Source organism: Ambystoma mexicanum, chromosome 1p (genome assembly GCF_040938575.1).
Source record: "Ambystoma mexicanum isolate Mex_15411 chromosome 1p, UKY_AmexF1_1, whole genome shotgun sequence".
Taxonomy (NCBI): Eukaryota; Metazoa; Chordata; class Amphibia; order Caudata; family Ambystomatidae; genus Ambystoma; species Ambystoma mexicanum.
This window is the reverse complement of record NC_090921.1, coordinates 1,412,621,100-1,412,639,586: the sequence shown is the minus strand read 5'-3', so window position 1 is coordinate 1,412,639,586 and position 18,487 is coordinate 1,412,621,100.

The window sequence follows — 18,487 nt, the reverse complement described above, 5'->3', positions numbered from 1 at the left end:
CCACCCCTCAGCAGTGCAGGGGCAGCCTCCACCAGGCCCCCACCCATGTCTCCCACCACCCCCACCCCCCAGCCACCAGGGGCAGCCTCCACCAGGCCCCCACCCATGTCTCCCACCACCCCCACCCCCCAGCAGTGCAGGGGCAGCCTCCAGCAGGCCCCCACCCATGTCTCCCACCACCCCCACCCCCCAGCCACCAGGGGCAGCCTCCACCAGGCCCCCACCCATGTCTACCAGCACCCCCACCCCCAAGCCACCAGGGGCACCCACCACCAGGCCCCCACCCATGTCTCCCAGCACCCCCACCCCCCAGCCACCAGGGGCAGCCTCCACCAGGCCCCCACTCATGTCTCCCCCCCCACCCCCCAGCAGTGCAGGGGCAGCCTCCACCAGGCCCCCACCCATGTCTCCCACCACCCACCCCCCAGCCACCAGGGGCAGCCTCCACCAGGCCCCCACCCATGTCTCCCACCACCCCCACCCCCCAGCAGTGCAGGGACAGCCTCCAGCAGGCCCCCACCCATGTCTCCCACCACCCCCACCCCCCAGCCACCAGGGGCAGCCTCCACCAGGCCCCCACCCATGTCTCCCAGCACCCCCACCCCCCAGCCACCAGGGGCACCCACCACCAGGCCCCCACCCATGTCTTCCAGCACTCCCACCCCCCAGCCACCAGGGGCAGCCTCCACCAGGCCCCCACCCATGTCTCCCACCACCCCCACCCCCCAGCAGTGCAGGGGCAGCCTCCACCAGGCCCCCACCCATGTCTCCCAGCACCCAAACCCCCCAGCAGTGCAGGGGCAGCCTCCACCAGGCCCCCACCCATGTCTCCCACCACCCCCACCCCCCAGCACTGTGGGGCACCTGCCAGCAGGCCCCCACCCATGTCCAACTCATGTTCCCCACCACCCCCACCCCCCAGCAGTGCAGGGGCAGCCTCCACCAGGCCCCCACCCATGTCTCCCACCACCCCCACCCCACAGCCACCAGGGGCAGCCTCCACCAGGCCCCCACCATTTTCTCCCACCACCCCCACCCCCCAGCCACCAGGGGCACCCACCACCAGGCCCCCACCCATGTCTCCCAGCACCCCCACCCCCCAGCCACCAGGGGCAGCCTCCACCAGGCCCCCACCCATGTCTCCCACCACCCCCACCCCCCAGCAGTGCAGGGGCACCCACCACCAGGCCCCCACCCATGTCTCCCTGCACCCCCACCCCCCAGCCACCAGGGGCACCCACCACCAGGCCCCCACCCATGTCTCCCAGCACCCCCACCCCCCAGCCACCAGGGGCAGCCTCCACCAGGCCCCCACCCATGTCTCCCACCACCCCCACCCCCCAGCTGTGCAGGGGCAGCCTCCACCAGGCCCCCACCCATGTCTCCCACCACCCCACCCCCAGCCACCAGTGGCAGCCTCCACCAGGCCCCCACCCATGTCTCCCACCACCTCCACCCCCCAGCAGTGCAGGGACAGCCTCCACCAGGCCCCCACCCATGTCTCCCACCACCCCCACCCCCCAGCAGTGCAGGGGCAGCCTCCACCAGGCCCCCACCCATGTCTCCCACCCCCCACCCCCCAGCAGTGCAGGGGCAGCCTCCACCAGGCCCCCACCCATTTATCCCACCACCCCCACCCCCCAGCCACCAGGGGCAGCCTCCACCAGGCCCCCACCCATGTCTCCCACCACCCCCACCCCCCAGCAGTGCAGGGGCAGCCTCCAGCAGGCCCCCACCCATGCCTCCCACCACCCCCAGCCACCAGGGGCAGCCTCCACCAGGCCCCCACCCATGTCTCCCAGCACCCCCACCCCCCAGCCACCAGGGGCACCCACCACCAGGCCCCCACCCATGTCTCCCAGCACCCCCACCCCCCAGCCACCAGGGGCAGCCTCCACCAGGCCCCCACTCATGTCTCCCACCACCCCCACCCCCCAGCAGTGCAGGGGCAGCCTCCACCAGGCCCCCACCCATGTCTCCCACCACCCCCACCCCCCAGCAGTGCAGGGGCAGCCTCCACCAGGCCCCCACCCATGTCTCCCACCACCCCCACCCCCTAGCCACCAGAGGCAGCCTCCACCAGGCCCCCACTCATGTCTCCCACCACCCCCACCCCCCAGCAGTGCAGGGACAGCCTCCAGCAGGCCCCCACCCATGTCTCCCACCACCCCCACCCCCCAGCCACCAGGGGCAGCCTCCACCAGGCCCCCACCCATGTCTCCCAGCACCCCCACCCCCCAGCCACCAGGGGCACCTACCACCAGGCCCCCACCCATGTCTCCCAGCACCCCCACCCCCCAGCCACCAGGGGCAGCCTCCACCAGGCCCCCACCCATGTCTCCCAGCACCCCCACCCCCCAGCAGTGCAGGGGCAGCCTCCACCAGGCCCCCACCCATGTCTCCCACCACCCCCACTCCCTAGCACTGTGGGGCACCTGCCAGCAGGCCCCCACCCATGTCCAACTCATGTTCCCCACCACCCCCACCCCCCCGGCACTGCAGGGGCAGCCTCCACCAGTCCCCCACCCATGTCTCCCAGCACCCCCATCCCCCAGCAGTGCAGGGGCACTCACCACCAGGCCCCCACCCATGTCTCCCAGCACCGCCACCCCTCAGCAGTGCAGGGGCAGCCTCCACCAGGCCCCCACCCATGTCTCCCACCACCCCCACCCCCCAGCACTGTGGGGCACCTGCCAGCAGGCCCCCAACCATGTCCAACTCATGTTCCCCACCACCCCCACCCCCCAGCAGTGCAGGGGCAGCCTCCTTCAGGCCCCAACCCATGTCTCCCACCACCCCCACCCCCCAGCCACCAGGGGCAGCCTCCACCAGGCCCCCACCCATGTCTCCCACCACCCCCACCCCCCAGCCACCAGGGGCACCCACCACCAGGCCCCCACCCATGACTCCCAGCACCCCCACCCCCCAGCCACCAGGGGCAGCCTCCACCAAGCCCCCACCCATGTCTCCCAGCACCCCCACCCCCCAGCAGTGCAGGGGCACCCACCACCAGGCCCCCACCCATGTTTCCCAGCACCCCCACCCCCAGACACCAGGGGCACCCACCACCAGGCCCCCACCCATGTCTCCCACCACCCCCACCCCCCAGCCACTAGGGGCAGCCTCCACCAGGCCCCCACCCATGTCTCCCACCACCCCCACCCCCCAGCAGTGCAGGGGCAGTCTCCACCAGGCCCCCACCCATGTCTCCCAGCACCCCCACCCGCCAGCCACCAGGGGCAGCCTCCACCAGGCCCCCACCCATGTCTCCCACCACCCCCACCCCCCAGCACTGTGGGGCACCTGCCAGCAGGCCACCACCCATGTCCAACTCATGTTCCCCACCACCCCACCCCCCAGCAGTGCAGGGGCAGCCTCCTGCAGGCCCCCACCCATGTCTCCCACCACCTCCACCCCCCAGCACTGTGGGGCACCTGCCAGCAGGCCCCCACCCATGTCCAACTCATGTTCCCCACCACCCCCACCCCCCAGCACTGTGGGGCACCTGCCAGGAGGCCCCCACCCATGTGCAAATCATGTTCCCCAGCCAACATGTCATCACAATCCAGATCCCTGGTCCCTATGGTCAGCCTCCAAATGCAAAACACCCACCCGAGTATTGCATCCACCCACTCATAATTTGCAATTACATCACAGAACACCAATTGCAAGTTCCGAAACAAACACATTTCCCTCACATACACCCAATGGGTGTCAGTGAATCTCAAAACACATATCATGAAATGCATGAAACCAATGAGATACCACACATTGAAGTTCACCAAAAAAAATATGTATTAAAGGAAACATAAATAGAATCAAAAATGAAGAAACAGAAATGTGAATGTACAAAAATTAAAAGAAGCATGTCCGTGAAAAAAAGCAAAACCAAAAATAAAATTCCAAAGTAATGTTGTCCAAAGTCAATGTCCACAAAACAAAATCCAATGGGAAATAAAAAAGAAAGCCATTGCTCCATGGTTAAAATGTGAAAAAATAAATACAATCCAACAGTGAACTATGTACATGGGAACAAGCCAGGGTCCATTATCCCAACAAAAGAAAGGAAACCTATCTAACTACACTAACTAATAAAATAAACTATATACAAAAATGTGGCCAATGTCCGAAAGGTCCAAATAAAATCAAAACAAAAATGAAACCTAACACTACCTACATAACTATGTTAGGGCAGCAGGCTAGTTTCACAGCTCACTTGTGGATGTCCCGGGCCACGGCACCATCGAACTCCTCCTCAATGTCCGGGAGGTGGTCCTCCTCCATGGCCCCGAGGGTCCGCAGGGCCGTCAACGTGTCCACCTCCAAACCCCTGCGGATTGCCTCGAGGCACTCGGCCCGCCTCAGGGCCCTCCGCATGGAATTCTCCGCCCTGACCATTGTGAGCCGTGCCTCTTCCGCCCGCTGCCGCTCCGCATCTATGGCATGGCCCAACCGCTGCCACACGGAAGACACTCTCTGTCCTGGGTCCTCCTGCCCTCCGGCCGATGCCTGCCCCTCCGATGTTGAAGGCCCCGAGCCTTCATGGCTCCCACCACGTTGCTGCTGCTGCTGTGCCTCTGCCCGTGCACTGCCTCCTGCTGCCTGCACATCCTCCGCCGGCTGGGGTGCAGTCGTAGATGTGGCCACCCCTGCTGGACGTCCGACTCCCGACTGTGGCAGGGATGCCTCCTCCACCAGCCTGGCCGCACCGTCAGAGGCAGCTCCACAGGGCACCCAGGTGACTGATGGGTGGGAAGATGGCACGGAGGACGACTGGTGCGTAGGGGGTTCAGTTGAGGAGGGGGTCGTAGCAAGCCCCATCAGACGGAGGAATCCGGCCTGGGTGACCTGTCCCATCAGGCTGCCATGGTCAACGAGCCATTCGAGATGACGTGCAGTCTCCTCATGAAAAGACTGCAGGTCACCAAGCATGGCCCGTTGACGCAACGCCACACCAGTCAGGACAGGCTAAACCCGGACCCGGATAGCAACGTCCGCAGGCAGAGGAAGGCCAGCTGACGTGAGCTCATCCCCTGCCTGAAAACGGGTCTGGACGTAGGCATCCCTGCTGGTGCAAGATGATGCAGGGACAGGATCAGGGACAGGATTGCACACAGGCACCTCCGCGGCGGCCTGTGCTGCCTCCTGTCCCTGGTCCTGCACTGCACCACTAGCACCAGTGGGATCCCCACCTCCAGACCCCGTCTCTGGTGCTTGCACGACCTCCTCCTCCACCAAACCCCCCACCAACCTGGATGACTCTGTGCCATCTTCCCCTGTTGGGCCCTGTGGGGTCCCAGCTGCCCCTTCTGCTGCCGAGGAGTCCAACTCCAACCTCCGCCTCTTGGACCTCCCCCCGGCAGCTGTGGCCTGGGACGCGGCACCGGACTCCTCACTCCCCGACGAGATCACAACATGGGAGGGGAGCCGGGCCTTGCGTCTCCGGCTGGCAGTGGGATCTCCGCCGCTGTGCTCCACAGCACCTTCTCCGCCCTCTTCATCAGTTGACGCTGCAGACAGGGAGAAACAAAACACAGGCATCAGGGCACTGTACAATGGACACATACACACATGACAGTTGTACATGAGTGGCATTGGCAAACCTCAGACATGTCATCACAATCCCCAACACACATGTCATTTCAACTCGCACACATGAGCCATACCACAGCCATATCGCAACTGCCAGCACCATCCATACACATACAACAGCATGAGCAGCCAAAGGTGAGCCAGACATCACATGCAACACAGGAAGTGCACCACACATGTACACACACCACCACACTTGCATGCATGTGTACACCTCTGCCACGTGTCGCAGTGTTCAGACGGGCATCCATGTCACATCTGCCAATCAGGCTTCCACATACCGCTGTCACATGCATCCATGTTGCATCACTGTTGCACCCTTGTCAAATACACACACATGCACATGTACACAGTGCTGATACATGCAGCCGAAAACAACATACATGCGTGACATCACGGACATGTCTACTTACATACACATTCATCCAAACATGTGTGCCCACACAACTGCATTTGGCATGCAAGCCTACACACACAAGCACCATCCATGTCTCACACATACCAGCCCTCGCATGTGTTAGCCCCACGGCCCTGTACACCCCCACCCATACTCGACCCCATACAAACAGATGTGCAACCTGCACACTACTGAATAATCACCACACGCACTGCTCACAATCAGGATGCATGTACACTCACCGCTCGACTCCAGACGGGTCTGCCTCTCAAGGACCTGGACGTGGAGCGCTGGGGATATGCGTTCCAGGACCCTCATCTGTTCTTCCGACAAGTGGCCCTGGCGCCCCTTGGCATCCGCTGCCTTCAAGAGGCGCCGGGCCTTGTTCAGGGTCCTGGACCTGAAGTCCTCCCAGCGCTTCTTGACATGTTGGAAGTCGCGGACTGCCACCCCCTCCGCGTTGATGGCAGTCACGATGTCAGTCCAGATCCGAGTCCGTCCTTCCTTGTCGGCGCGGGAACTTCCGAAGAGGGCATCATACTGCCCCAGGACTTTCTCCACCAGGACACCAACTTCGGTGGCACTGAAGCTGTTGCCCCTCTGCCTCTCTGGCCGGGGGTTGTCAGTGGTCTCAGATGGTGTTTGCCCTGACATGACAACCCCAGAGGCAGGAGTGGGTGGGCAACTGGGTCCTGGGGCTGGGCTGTGGAGCGATGGAATCCCAGTCGGGAGTCTTCGGTTCCAGCAGGGGTGGTCACAGCAACAGCACCCCTGGCTGATGTGCAGGCAGCAAATGGCAGGGCACGTGAGCAGCAGGCAGCATCAGATGGCAGGTGGGAGCGTGCTCGGGGCTCTGGGGGGCAGTAGTTCGGCCTTCTGGGCAGGAGCGTGGTCTTCTGTGTGCTTACGCATGGCCAGCTTGATACGTAGTGATTTGGCATGTGAAAAATCTGCACGTCAGCGTGTAATTCGAGGAAAGGCCCTTAGCACGTAAGCGCGTCTGCACGCATACGCATTTTCATTGGACAGAAGGCCCCTCAAGCGCAAGCGCCCCTGTGACGTGACGCGTACAGACGTGCATGGGCATTTCAGCACGTGTGAAAAACTGCACGTCCGCGTGCAATACGAGGAAAGGGCCCATGCGCATAAGCGCGCGTGGAAAACTGCACGTCCGCGTGTAATACGAGGAAAGGGCCCATGCGCGTAAGTGACGTGACGCGCACGTGCGTTTCCCTCAGCACGGGTTAAAGGTGAGCGGGCCCAGCAGTTCGCTGTACGTGCCTTTCGTGGAGACCGATGTGTGTTGCTGCTTCCTGTTGTTTCGCGCGCCATCACAACTTCACAGCTATCAAGGACAAATCTCTTCTTTTGGCGGGGGTATTGGCTACGCGTGTTTTTCTGCATCGCGCTAGTCAGACGGTGAGTCGCACACGCTCTTTTTCCCACTGCGGGTGCCCCTGTGTATCGCACCCATTTTCGATGTCATAGTAGCCTGCGTGTCCCACGCATACGCGTTATTCGTGTTACTGGGTGCCACCGCGTACTGCGGGAGGTTGAATCCATGCACGTAGGCTGCAGGGTTGCGTGCATGGTTTTACTGCAGTTTTGGGGTGCCTGAGCATTGCGTGACCTGTCACCACATCAACGGGGTCACATACAGCCTTGCAGGTGCAGGGGGGCTGTTAACATCTTGCTTCCCACCCCCTTCGCCCCAATTGCCCAGGTCAATTGTGGTGTACACCTCCCATTGGCACCACTCCATCTGTGCCAGCACTACTACATCTGTGCCATGGTTGGGAGGCCACCAAAGGTGAGGGGCGCCTCAGCTGGGCGTCCTCCTCGTGGCGGGCATGGTCGGGGACGTGGCCTTGGTGACCAGGGAGTAGGGGGACTCCAGGGAGTCCAGGGCAGCCACAGAGGGGGAAGAGGCAGGGGTGCGCCACTTGAGCACAATGTTGTGCCATGTGTCGGTGCAGCCATGCCACCACCCCCTGCTGTTCCGGGAGATGCAGCTCCTGCATCTGGCACTGGCACCCGTATGACCCGGCAGTCCGTTCCATCGACTGCCACGGGCCCAAGGGTAGTGGTAGATGCAGGTGCAGCTGTGGACACCGCCACCCAGGCTCAGGGTCTGCCAGCGCAGGCTGCGTTGGCACTTGAAGAGCCCTTGGTAGATCTCCAACAGGCCAGGGGGGAAACCATAGGGGCACGCCGGGCTGCTCAGACCAAGACACGTGTCCATGGGGCAGTCATGTCATCTGCTGCCCCGAACAGCCAGGTGTTGGCAAGTGCAGGGGCAGATGCACCCAACAGCACCCCGGTTGTGAGTCTGCCAACCAGGACCGTTGCGGTCAATGACCCTGCCACAGCTGATGTTGCTGCGCAGGGTCCATTAGTGGGCACCCAGCTGCCACTGACACAAGTCAGGCCTTTGGTCATCCCTCCACCTGCCACTCCCTTGGCTCAATCCACCGAACCCACTGGCCATACTGGTCAGGGCGGCATTAGCCAGCCAGGGTCAGCGCCACAGTCCAAGAGGAGGAAGGTTGCACCTGCAGCACAGGCTGGGACCCCACACACAGCCACGACCTCCTGCATGTCGAGGAAGAAGCCTTTCTGTAAGCAGGAACTGGACTTCCTCGTGGACTACGTGCGGGGCCACAGGCCTGACATGCTAGTGGGTGCCAATAGTCAGACTACAGCTGCCCAACGTGACACCCACTGGAAGCATGTTGCGGAACATGTCAGTTAATTCGGCCATGAGGTGCGCATGGCGCAGGAGTGCAAAAAGCGTTCGAATGACATCAAGCGCAGCACTAAGGCTAAGCGTGCCTCAAATTACAACTTGACTCTGGTGACTGGCGGTGGGCCTGCACCAGAGGAGGAAGAACTCACTCCGCATGAGGCTCTCGTTGCGGAGTTCATACCACCTGAATTGGTCCAAGGAGTGGGAGAGATGCTGGACTTTGATGCCCAGTCCAGTGAGTGTTGATGCGTGTTTGTTGAGGACGTGTGTGTTTCACTTGTGGGATGTGTTGTGCATGATGGCTGCTACATGTGACGTGTACATGGTTCTGATGTGTAAGTAATGCAATGCTACCGTCATGCATGTCTCCTCTGCCTGCATGCGGGACTCCTCCACCACTCTGCACCCCAGTTCCACCTTTGCACTGGTCTGCTTCAATCGTCCCAATGTGTAGTTTCTTGTTCATGTGTCCTGTGTAGATGCTAACTTCCAGCGTAGAAACTGCCAGACATATGCCGTGTGGTACAGCCTTAGTACTCGATGCAGGGTATCCCACTTGTACTGTGCATGGGTCAGATGTCCCGCAGGGACATGAGTGCCCATTCATGCTCCATGTGCATTGCACGCATGCCCCTATGTGTCCTTGACTGGATGATCACTGTAATATGAGTCCTTGGTTACATACATTGCCTGCCATCTCATCGGCCTCCCCATGTCAACTGTGGCTCAGTCCTGCGTTGCACACATGTTTAGGCTCTGACAATCTGTGTGGCTCACAGGCCTCAGCCTGTTCAATGGCCAATGACTCTGTCCAACTCTTGTTGTGTCTTCTTCACACGTGGGCGGCCTCCGGAGTTTTCATCATGTGTCCTGACCACTGTCCCAGCATCATTTGCAGTGTTGTAATTTGAATCACATTAAGCTGTTGATGCCAGTCAACACTGCCTGTCAATACACAGGTGTATGGTCAGCCTTTTGATACCATGCTAGGCATCCCTGCTTTGGTACTGGGGTGGAGGGGTGCTTGGCTTCTAGACATGGAACACATTGAATGCACAATGCACGTGATGTCTGAATTTGACATTGCACAGCCTTCACATTTCCTGGCACACACCATGGAGTGCTTGTACATGTAGGTAGTGAGTGGCGTACACATTTTCTGCACTGCATAGACCCACTTCCATGGAAACTGCCACCTTTCAACAGGTCTGATCACAGAAGCTATTCAAAGTAGACCCAGCATGCATGCCAGGTCATATGTTGTGTGTCACATGTCTGCCGGATGCCTTTGCTGTCGGTGTGTGTGTGTGTCGTGTGCTTCTGACATGTGTAGTGACCTTTTTCTCTATATTTTTCAGGTGATGACGCAATGGAGGCGGAGGATGGTGTTGTCATGCCAGACACAGGGTTGGTAACACCACATCAACCCGGCACTAGTGGGGGTCGTGGGGTGGTAGGCCACGAAAACCCCCAAGTGCTACAGTCCATCTTGTCTCTGGCTGCCTATGAGTCCAGCCTTGATGACGACTCTGATGTCCATGTTGAGTTGGATGAGCATCAAGTCCATGTGTCAGGGGTGAGTGATTCTGATGTGGACACTCCTCTGTCTGCGACACCTGCACTGAGGGATCAGACAGTCTTGGTTCCTCCGCCCGTGGTGGATCGGGACGCAGGGTCACCCTCCACACCAGTCACTGATGTGCCCGGGACATCACGTCGACGGGGGCATGTAGTCGTGCAGCCGCAGGCGGTGCCAACACAGCGAGGACCCCCGGTCCTTGGGTCCCGCAGGAGTCAAGCCCGGCAATGCGGTCGCCGCGCGCAACCGCTGTATACTGAGTGGGAGCAAGACATGACTGCCAATTCCGAACGGCAGGGGGCAGCAATGGAGAACATCGCTGAGAGCATGGAGCGTATGGCCCGATCTGTGCTCCCCCCTGCTAGGCAGGTGCTTCTCCAGCAGCAGGCGGCACGGTCCACGGCCCGCTCGCTCAGGCTGGGCATGGCAGCCTCAGACAGGGCACGCCAGGCTGAAATGTCTCTGCGTCAAGCAATTGCTGCTCACGCAGAGGCGCACATGGATGCCCTGAGGGAGGAGTATGCTTCCCTAAGATCCACTCTGGGTGTCCTTATGATGTCCCGGAGGCAGCAGGCAGAGGAGAGGTTTGCACAGCTTGAGCGTACCATCTCGGCTGAGCTACAGGCTTGCCGGGAGGTGCAGCGGTTGTCCAGCCAGGCCTTGCAGTAGGAACTCCGTGTTACACGTGCTACCTTGCAAGAGGAAGCACGTGTATCACGTGAGGTTCTGCATGCAGACCTACATCACATCGCCACACAGAACCAGGCTCACCCGTCCGGCAGACTTGCTGCCGACGAGGGGAAAGCTGCGGCTAGACGTGGCCAGGCTACTGTGCCACGTCCTCCTTTCCAGGATGAGCCAGACTCGGACGACCATCTATCTCCCACATAGGTCGTGCTGTGCAGGCGTTGAGCCCATGGAGGATTTTTTTTTGGCTCAGCATCATCGCATGTGGATGTTGAGCAGCACCCTGTACCTCCCCCCTCCTGGGTGCCTCCCCTCCCCTCCGGGTCGTATGTGGCCATTTTTGATTTTTCTTTTAGTTTAGTTAGTTACGTTTCTGTTTGATAGTTAGTTTAAATAGGTAATGTAGGTTTTCCATTGTTAGTGTAATTAGTTAATAGTTGAGTTAGTTTAAAATTGCTAGTCTATTGTGCTTTCATGTGACGGTGCGGTGCTTTGTGGCTTTTGAAGGAATCCACTGTCTGTTCCAGCTGGGCCCTCCATGGTTGTCTTGTGTATGTGTTTGCTGCTTGGGGTCCTTGACTCATATATGCCACTCCTGCCTCCCTTATCCATAGGATCGCAAGGATGGTTCGGTGTTACAGAATATTACACAAGGGCTTTGGACTGTCATATCTGTGGCATGTCTGGTGCTGTGTGACTTGTGTTGACACCCCTAGTGGGGATGATTTAGGTGTCATTGTCCACTGTTCAGCTTTTGCTAGATGGGGTGTGTCATGATTAATGTGTACATTGATTGCTATGCATTGTGTAGTATGTTTCATATCTTTCCTGTACACGTGCTTGTTGCAATTCATGCTGTAGATAGTGTTCCACACTTTGGAGGTGAAAGACGGACTGATGGTGTGATTTGTGATGTGGCTCTCTGACATGGTCAAGTAATGAGATGCCTGATGAGACACACACAGATGACTTTGAAGCATTAATCATGTGTTTCATGCCCTTTCTGCAGGGGGATGGGCCTCCAGAGCACCTTTGCCAGCAGACATGGCCCATTGGACGACGGAATTCTGGACCCGTTTGTTGGTGCCCACATGCACATGTGTGCACAAGCAGAGGCACAGTGATTGCAGACCCACATCCTAGAACTGCTGACATGTTCCAAGGAACTCCAGGCAAGGTGAGCATCACAGGGGGGCCACGACACAGCAAAGCTTGCACCAGGCGAGTTGCACATGCAGGCTTAGTCACAGCACTGAGGGTGAGCTTAGACGAATATTGGTGTTGAAGCACACAATGCAGCTCAGATGTGTTTGTGGACTGATGGCTGTTGATAGTAGGGTTGTCTGGGACACATGCAGGGGCAGTGGCACATACCCTCCGGTACACCAAGGTCCATTGAGGCACTTGTATCAACCATGTAGCCTTCCGAGACATGGAAAGGGGCAGCTCACAGGGACATACAGCAAGGGACATACTCGGGTGCAGTGCATGTCTTTTCCACGTACTTCATGATAAATGCACTGCCAACTTTGTTTCGGTCATGGTGGTACGCAACTTGCTCTGTAGTCATGGCTTGCTATATGGGTCTGTCTGCTTACCCAGGGAACATTGCATGTTGTGTGAATTGTGACACATTGGTGTTCCATTTGCCACGCACCCACCAGCGGCTGACTTACTGCATTGACTGTGTATGACCCGTCACAGGGGTGATGTTATATATGGGTACGAAGCATCGACCACAGATTGTCTGTTTGTAGAGTAGTTTGTTGCTATGGGGCATGTTTGGTGTTGTGTTTTTGTGTAATTGGCACGTACAGGTTGTTGACTGTGGCTCTCTTTGCAGCATTGCAGTGCTCCTGTAACCGGACCTGAGAGTGCGCAGGCAGGAGGCCAGCACTCAAAACCAGAGCTAAGTGTCTTGTTGTTTTTCTTTCGAACTGCTCTGCATAGGCTTGCTGGGGAGTGTACTGATGCATGGATGTATGTGTGGTTCAATTTGGTATGTATTTTCTCCCTAATCACCCGTGATCCTATGCAATTTTGAAACCTGTATCCTCTACCCGGTGTTCCTGCTTCCCGTACCTATCCAAGCAACGTCCCCTGACCCTCTTTCCCCACTGGGGTTGCGGATGCCTGTGTAAGACCCGAACTTGCAGGCGCCAAAACCCTAGAGGGGGTGGTTGGTTCGTACCACTCCTGAGCCTGGACTACAGAAGGCCATGACAATGATGTCCAAGTTTGTTTGGATAGTGTATGTGTTCATGCAGGTTGTACATTTTCGTGCATTCCCTAGTTTCATGTGTCATTCCTCCTCCCCTCTCCTGCCACTCATTCCAGTCATCCAGTGTGTCAACACCTGTCCTGACTGCATATCCCTGAACCTCCTTCCCCACCAGGGTCTCAGGGGCCTGTGTGAGTTTGACCTTGCAGGCACCCGGGACATGGTGGGGGTGGTTGTTTCGTGACACTCCCGCGCCTGTACAGGGGACCTGTGACAGTACACATCCATTCATGGTGCATCATCCTATGTCATGTACCACACATGTCTCACATCCTGTGGTGACATTGTTTTGCTGTGCTACCTTGGTTGTTGCATCATTGTGGTAGTACTTGGCCTTTGTGAAGTACTGCTACGTCAAGTCATCTACTGGAGGGTGTTCGGGTTCGTTTTTATGCCTTGGATTTTGTGATTTTGGAAATGAGTGTGGATTCTGAGGGTTCAGGCATCTTTTTACACACAAGGTGGGAGATGGTGACGAAGGGTGAAGGTGATCCTGTGGCCAGGTGGAATTGAGGGTTGGGGGCTCCATGACCCAGGTGCAGTGGTTCAGTGGGTCATGGTCATTTGTGAGGGAGGGGGGGGTTGTTGATAGTTGCCTTGCCCTGCAGTGTGATGGGAACTCTGACATAGTAATGGTGGTATCCTATGTACATGTTGTGTTCTGCTGATCAATGCCTGTTCATGTGTTGTGTTTTCCTTTCAGGTGCGAGGGGATAGTTGTGGTTTGACATGCTGGGGTGTACACATGGTGGATGTTCACATGTGATGTGTAGGGAACACTGATGGTCACTTGAGTGCACATGCATATGTGGAGTGCATGTCCTTGCAGAACCACACACTTGCACTCTGATGCACTACATCTACTCCCACCTTTGCATATCCACTTGTACACTGTTTGCCTTCTGGTGCCCACCGTGTCCTGGCAGCACAAGTTCTGTGACCGATTATGGATCCAGTACATGCCTAATTTGATGTTTGATGTGGTCTGTCACTTAGATGTGATGCTCAGGGTGTGCATCACACACAATGGCTGTTCACTGTGCTGTGCGCTGAGCAGTGTGATGCAGGAGTAGGACACTGCACACATGAGCTGCAGTGTTGATTTTGCAATGCATAATGTGCATGTAGACAGGCATTCATTGTTATGTTACGTCTACGACTGTTGTAATGCATTTGGAAATGACTTATTTTGGGTGGGAGATTTTGTTGGTCTGTCATTTCATCTGATTCCGGGTCAGGCATCATTGTCTGATGCCACTGTACATTTAGGACATGGCAATGTGTAGCTTATCGCTACTGTGTTGGTGTATGGGTATTGCTTGCCATGTCATGTTGATGTTTGGGAGGGTTTGAGTGACATGACAGTGATGGCCATGGCCTGTTTTGCAGGTGTGTGTGATGCACACCTTGCATGTCCGGTCATCCGCTTCTCAGGGCAACTAGCTGGGGGTAGATTTCTCTCCGCAGCAGGGCCCTCCCCCTGGAACAGACTTCCTGCCTGACTTGAACTTGAGGGGAACCATCTCCAGTTCTGGAAGCACCTCAAGACCTTCCTCTTTGCTTCTGCTTACTCTCTGCCTCTCCCTTGCAGAATTCTTCACTGGAACTGCACAGGAGCTGCAACTGGGCCACTCTCACCGACCTCGGTCCCTGGCCCAGCCACTCTCCACTTGCACTGCCTCCCTGGCAACCCCTGCACTGCAGTACTGTCTCTCTATCCCTACAGCCCTCCCTTCCCAGCACTTGTCTGCACTTACCTTTGCAGTTGCCACCAGCCGACTTATGTATTATTTTTTTGGGCTACTTCCCCTGTACTGGACTCCCCCCCACCCTTCCCCTTGCACTTTTCCCTTCCCCCTACCACTGCACTTGCACGATCTCAATGACACCTGGCCTAGTAGTACCGTTGTCTGTCTTCCCTTGTTCCCCCCTCCCTGCCTCATTGCGCCTTGAAATACTTGTGTATGGCCCACATCATGTCATATGTGTGCCTTTTGGTCACACAGGATAGCTTGTGTTTAAGTAGCTAGGGATGCAGACGATGTGGCACTTCCATGGCAACTATCTCCGGGTGGTAGGGTTGTGACAGTTGACTGTCTCTTTGTCATCATCGATTGTCACCTGGTAAGTGCCAGGCCTGTGTGCACTACGAAGGGGTGGGAGTTTAGGTGAAAAATGTGGCCACAAGGTGGGTCCGGGCTTCCTCGCCACGTGCCCTGTCCCCTCCCATGGGCAGCGCCTGTGCCTGTGGTTGGGGATGTGGGGGCACCACCATGTCCACCGGGACGCCCTGCCGTGTTGCAACATTGTGCAGGACACATGCTGCCACAATGATCCTGCACACTACTGGTGGTGCATAGAGTAGTTGCCCACCAGAGCGGTCAAGGGAGCGGAAACGTGACTTGAGCACTCCGAATGTGCGCTCCACTATGCCCCTGGTTGCAATATCGGCGGCGTTGTATCTTACCTGGGGTGGTGTGGTGGGGTTCCGGATTGGCGTCATCATGTGGTTGCTCAGAGGGTAGGCACTGTCCCCTGGGGAGGTGATAATAGTTGAGATCATTAGGGTTTGGATATATGTCTGTGTGTGACTTGCATGCATGTGCAAGGGCATTTGTACTGACCTAAGAGCCATGTGTCGCCATGCTGCCCAGCTTCCAGGGCCCAGCTCAGGGCGGACATTCTGTATATGAAACTGTCATGGGTGGAGCCAGGGTAGTTTGCATAGACAGAGGTGATGATTCCCTTTGCATCACATACCACCTGTACATTGATGGAATGCCAGTGCTTGCAGTTTCGGTAGATGTGCTCAATTTCCCTAGGTGGACGTAGGGCCACATGGGTGCAATCTATGGCACCAAGTACTTTGGGGAAGTGTGCCACCCTGAAAAAATCCAGGACAACGGCCTGCCTTTCTGCGGGTGTTCTGGGCATGTATATGTGCCTGCGGACTGAGGGGCGCGCTGTCATGATTGCCAGTACCTGGTGTAGGCAGCATGACTGCGTGGCCTGTGAGACCCCCCCCAATATGGCAGTGGTCCGCTGAAATGACCCAGTGGCCAAAAAATGCAGGACATTGAGCAGCTTCTCCAAGGGGCTCAATGCTTGGGAGCAAAGGGTGGGGAATGTGAGGTCATCTTCCCACTACCTGACCAGGTCTAGGATGATATGGGGTGGAAACCTATACCTGCCGTAGACCTGGTCATCAGGCATCCCAAAAAGGCTTGTCCGTGGTGCGAAAATGCGTGCCCTGGCTATTCTCCTCCTCCTGCGGTGTCCCACGATCAGTGCAGCGACAAATGGGGCATTCATCGTAGCTGTATATACGCGTTTGTTGTTTGCGCACACTTTTATGCTGTGCGCGGGGACGCCTCCGCCTGCCTTCGTGTGGGCGGACGCGTTGACGCCTGTGCACGTCTTTTGCCGTGCGCGGATTTCCCGTATTCGGATACGTGGTAAGACTGTAGGTCCGAGTGTCATCGCGTGTGATCGGAGGGGAGTGAGCGTACAAGCGATTGGCCTGGGTACATGTGTTTCGGGGTGCGCGGGAATTTCCACACGCGATTAGCCTGGGCACGTGTGTTCCGGGGTGCCGGGAACTTTCACACGCGATTGGTGGAAATCCACGTGTGTTCTGTCATCACGTGCAATGAGGGAAACACCCGCGCGCGTCACGTCACAGACGCGCTCACGCGCTAAGGGCCTTTGGTCCAATGAAATCGCATATGCGTGCTGCCGTGCATACGGGCTAAGGGCCTTTCCTCGAATAACACGCTGACGTGCAGATTTTTCACGTGCCAAATCACTCCGTATCAAGCTGGCCACGCGTAAGCACACAGAAGACCACGTACCTGCCCAGAAGGCTGAACTACTGCCCGCCAGAGCCCCGAGCACGCTCCCACCTGCCATCTGCTGCTGCCTGACTGCCTGCTGCCCACGTGCCCTGCCATTTAATGCCTGCACATCAGCCAGGGGTGCTGTTGCTGTGACCACCCCTGTTGGAACCGAAGACTCCCGACTGGGATTCCATCGCTCCACAGCCCAGCCCCAGGACCCAGTTGCCCACCCACTCCTGCCTCTGGGGTTGTCATGTCGGGGCAAACACCATCTGAGACCACTGACAACCCCCGGCCAGAGAGGCAGAGGGGCACCAGCTTCAGTGCCACCGAAGTTGGTGTCCTGGTGGAGCAAGTCCTGGGGCAGTATGATGCCCTCTTTGGAAGTTCTCGCGCCGACAAGGAAGGACGGACTCGGATCTGGACTGACATCGTGACTGCCATCAACGCGGAGGGGGTGGCAGTCCGCGACTTCCAACATGTCAAGAAGCGCTGGGAGGACTTCAGGTCCAGGACCCTGAACAAGGCCCGGCGCCTCTTGAAGGCAGCGGATGCCAAGGGGCGCCGGGGCCACTTGTCGGAAGAACAGATGAGGATCCTGGAACGCATATCCCCAGCGCTCCACGTCCAGGTCCTTGAGAGGCAGACCCGTCTGGAGTCGAGCGGTGAGTGTACATGCATCCTGATTGTGAGCAGTGCGTGTGGTGATTATTCAGTAGTGTGCAGGTTGCACATCTGTTTGTATGGGGTCGAGTATGGGTGGGGGTGTACAGGGCCGTGGGGCTAACACATGCGAGGGCTGGTATGTGTGAGACATGGATGGTGCTTGTGTGTGTAGGCTTGCATGTCAAATGCAGTTGTGTGGGCACACATTTTTGGATGAATGTGTATGTAAGTAGACATGTCCGTGATGTCACGCATGTATGTTGTTTTCGGCTGCATGTATCAGCACTGTGTACATGTGCATGTGTGTGTATTTGACAAGGGTGCAACAGTGATGCAACATGGATGCATGTGACAGCGGTATGTGGAAGCCTGATTGGCAGATGTGACATGGATGCCCATCTGAACACTGCGACACTTGGCAGAGGTGTACACATGCATGCAAGTGTGGTGGTGTGTGTACATGTGTGGTGCACTTCCTGTGTTGCATGTGATGTCTGGCTCACCTTTGGCTGCTCATGCTGTTGTATGTGTATGGATGGTGCTGGCAGTTGCGATATGGCTGGGGTATGGCTCATGTGTGCGAGTTGAAATGACATGTGTGTTGGGGATTGTGATGACATGTCTGAGGTTTGCCAATGCCACTCATGTACAACTGTCATGTGTGTATGTGTCCATTGTACAGTGCCCTGATGCCTGTGTTTTG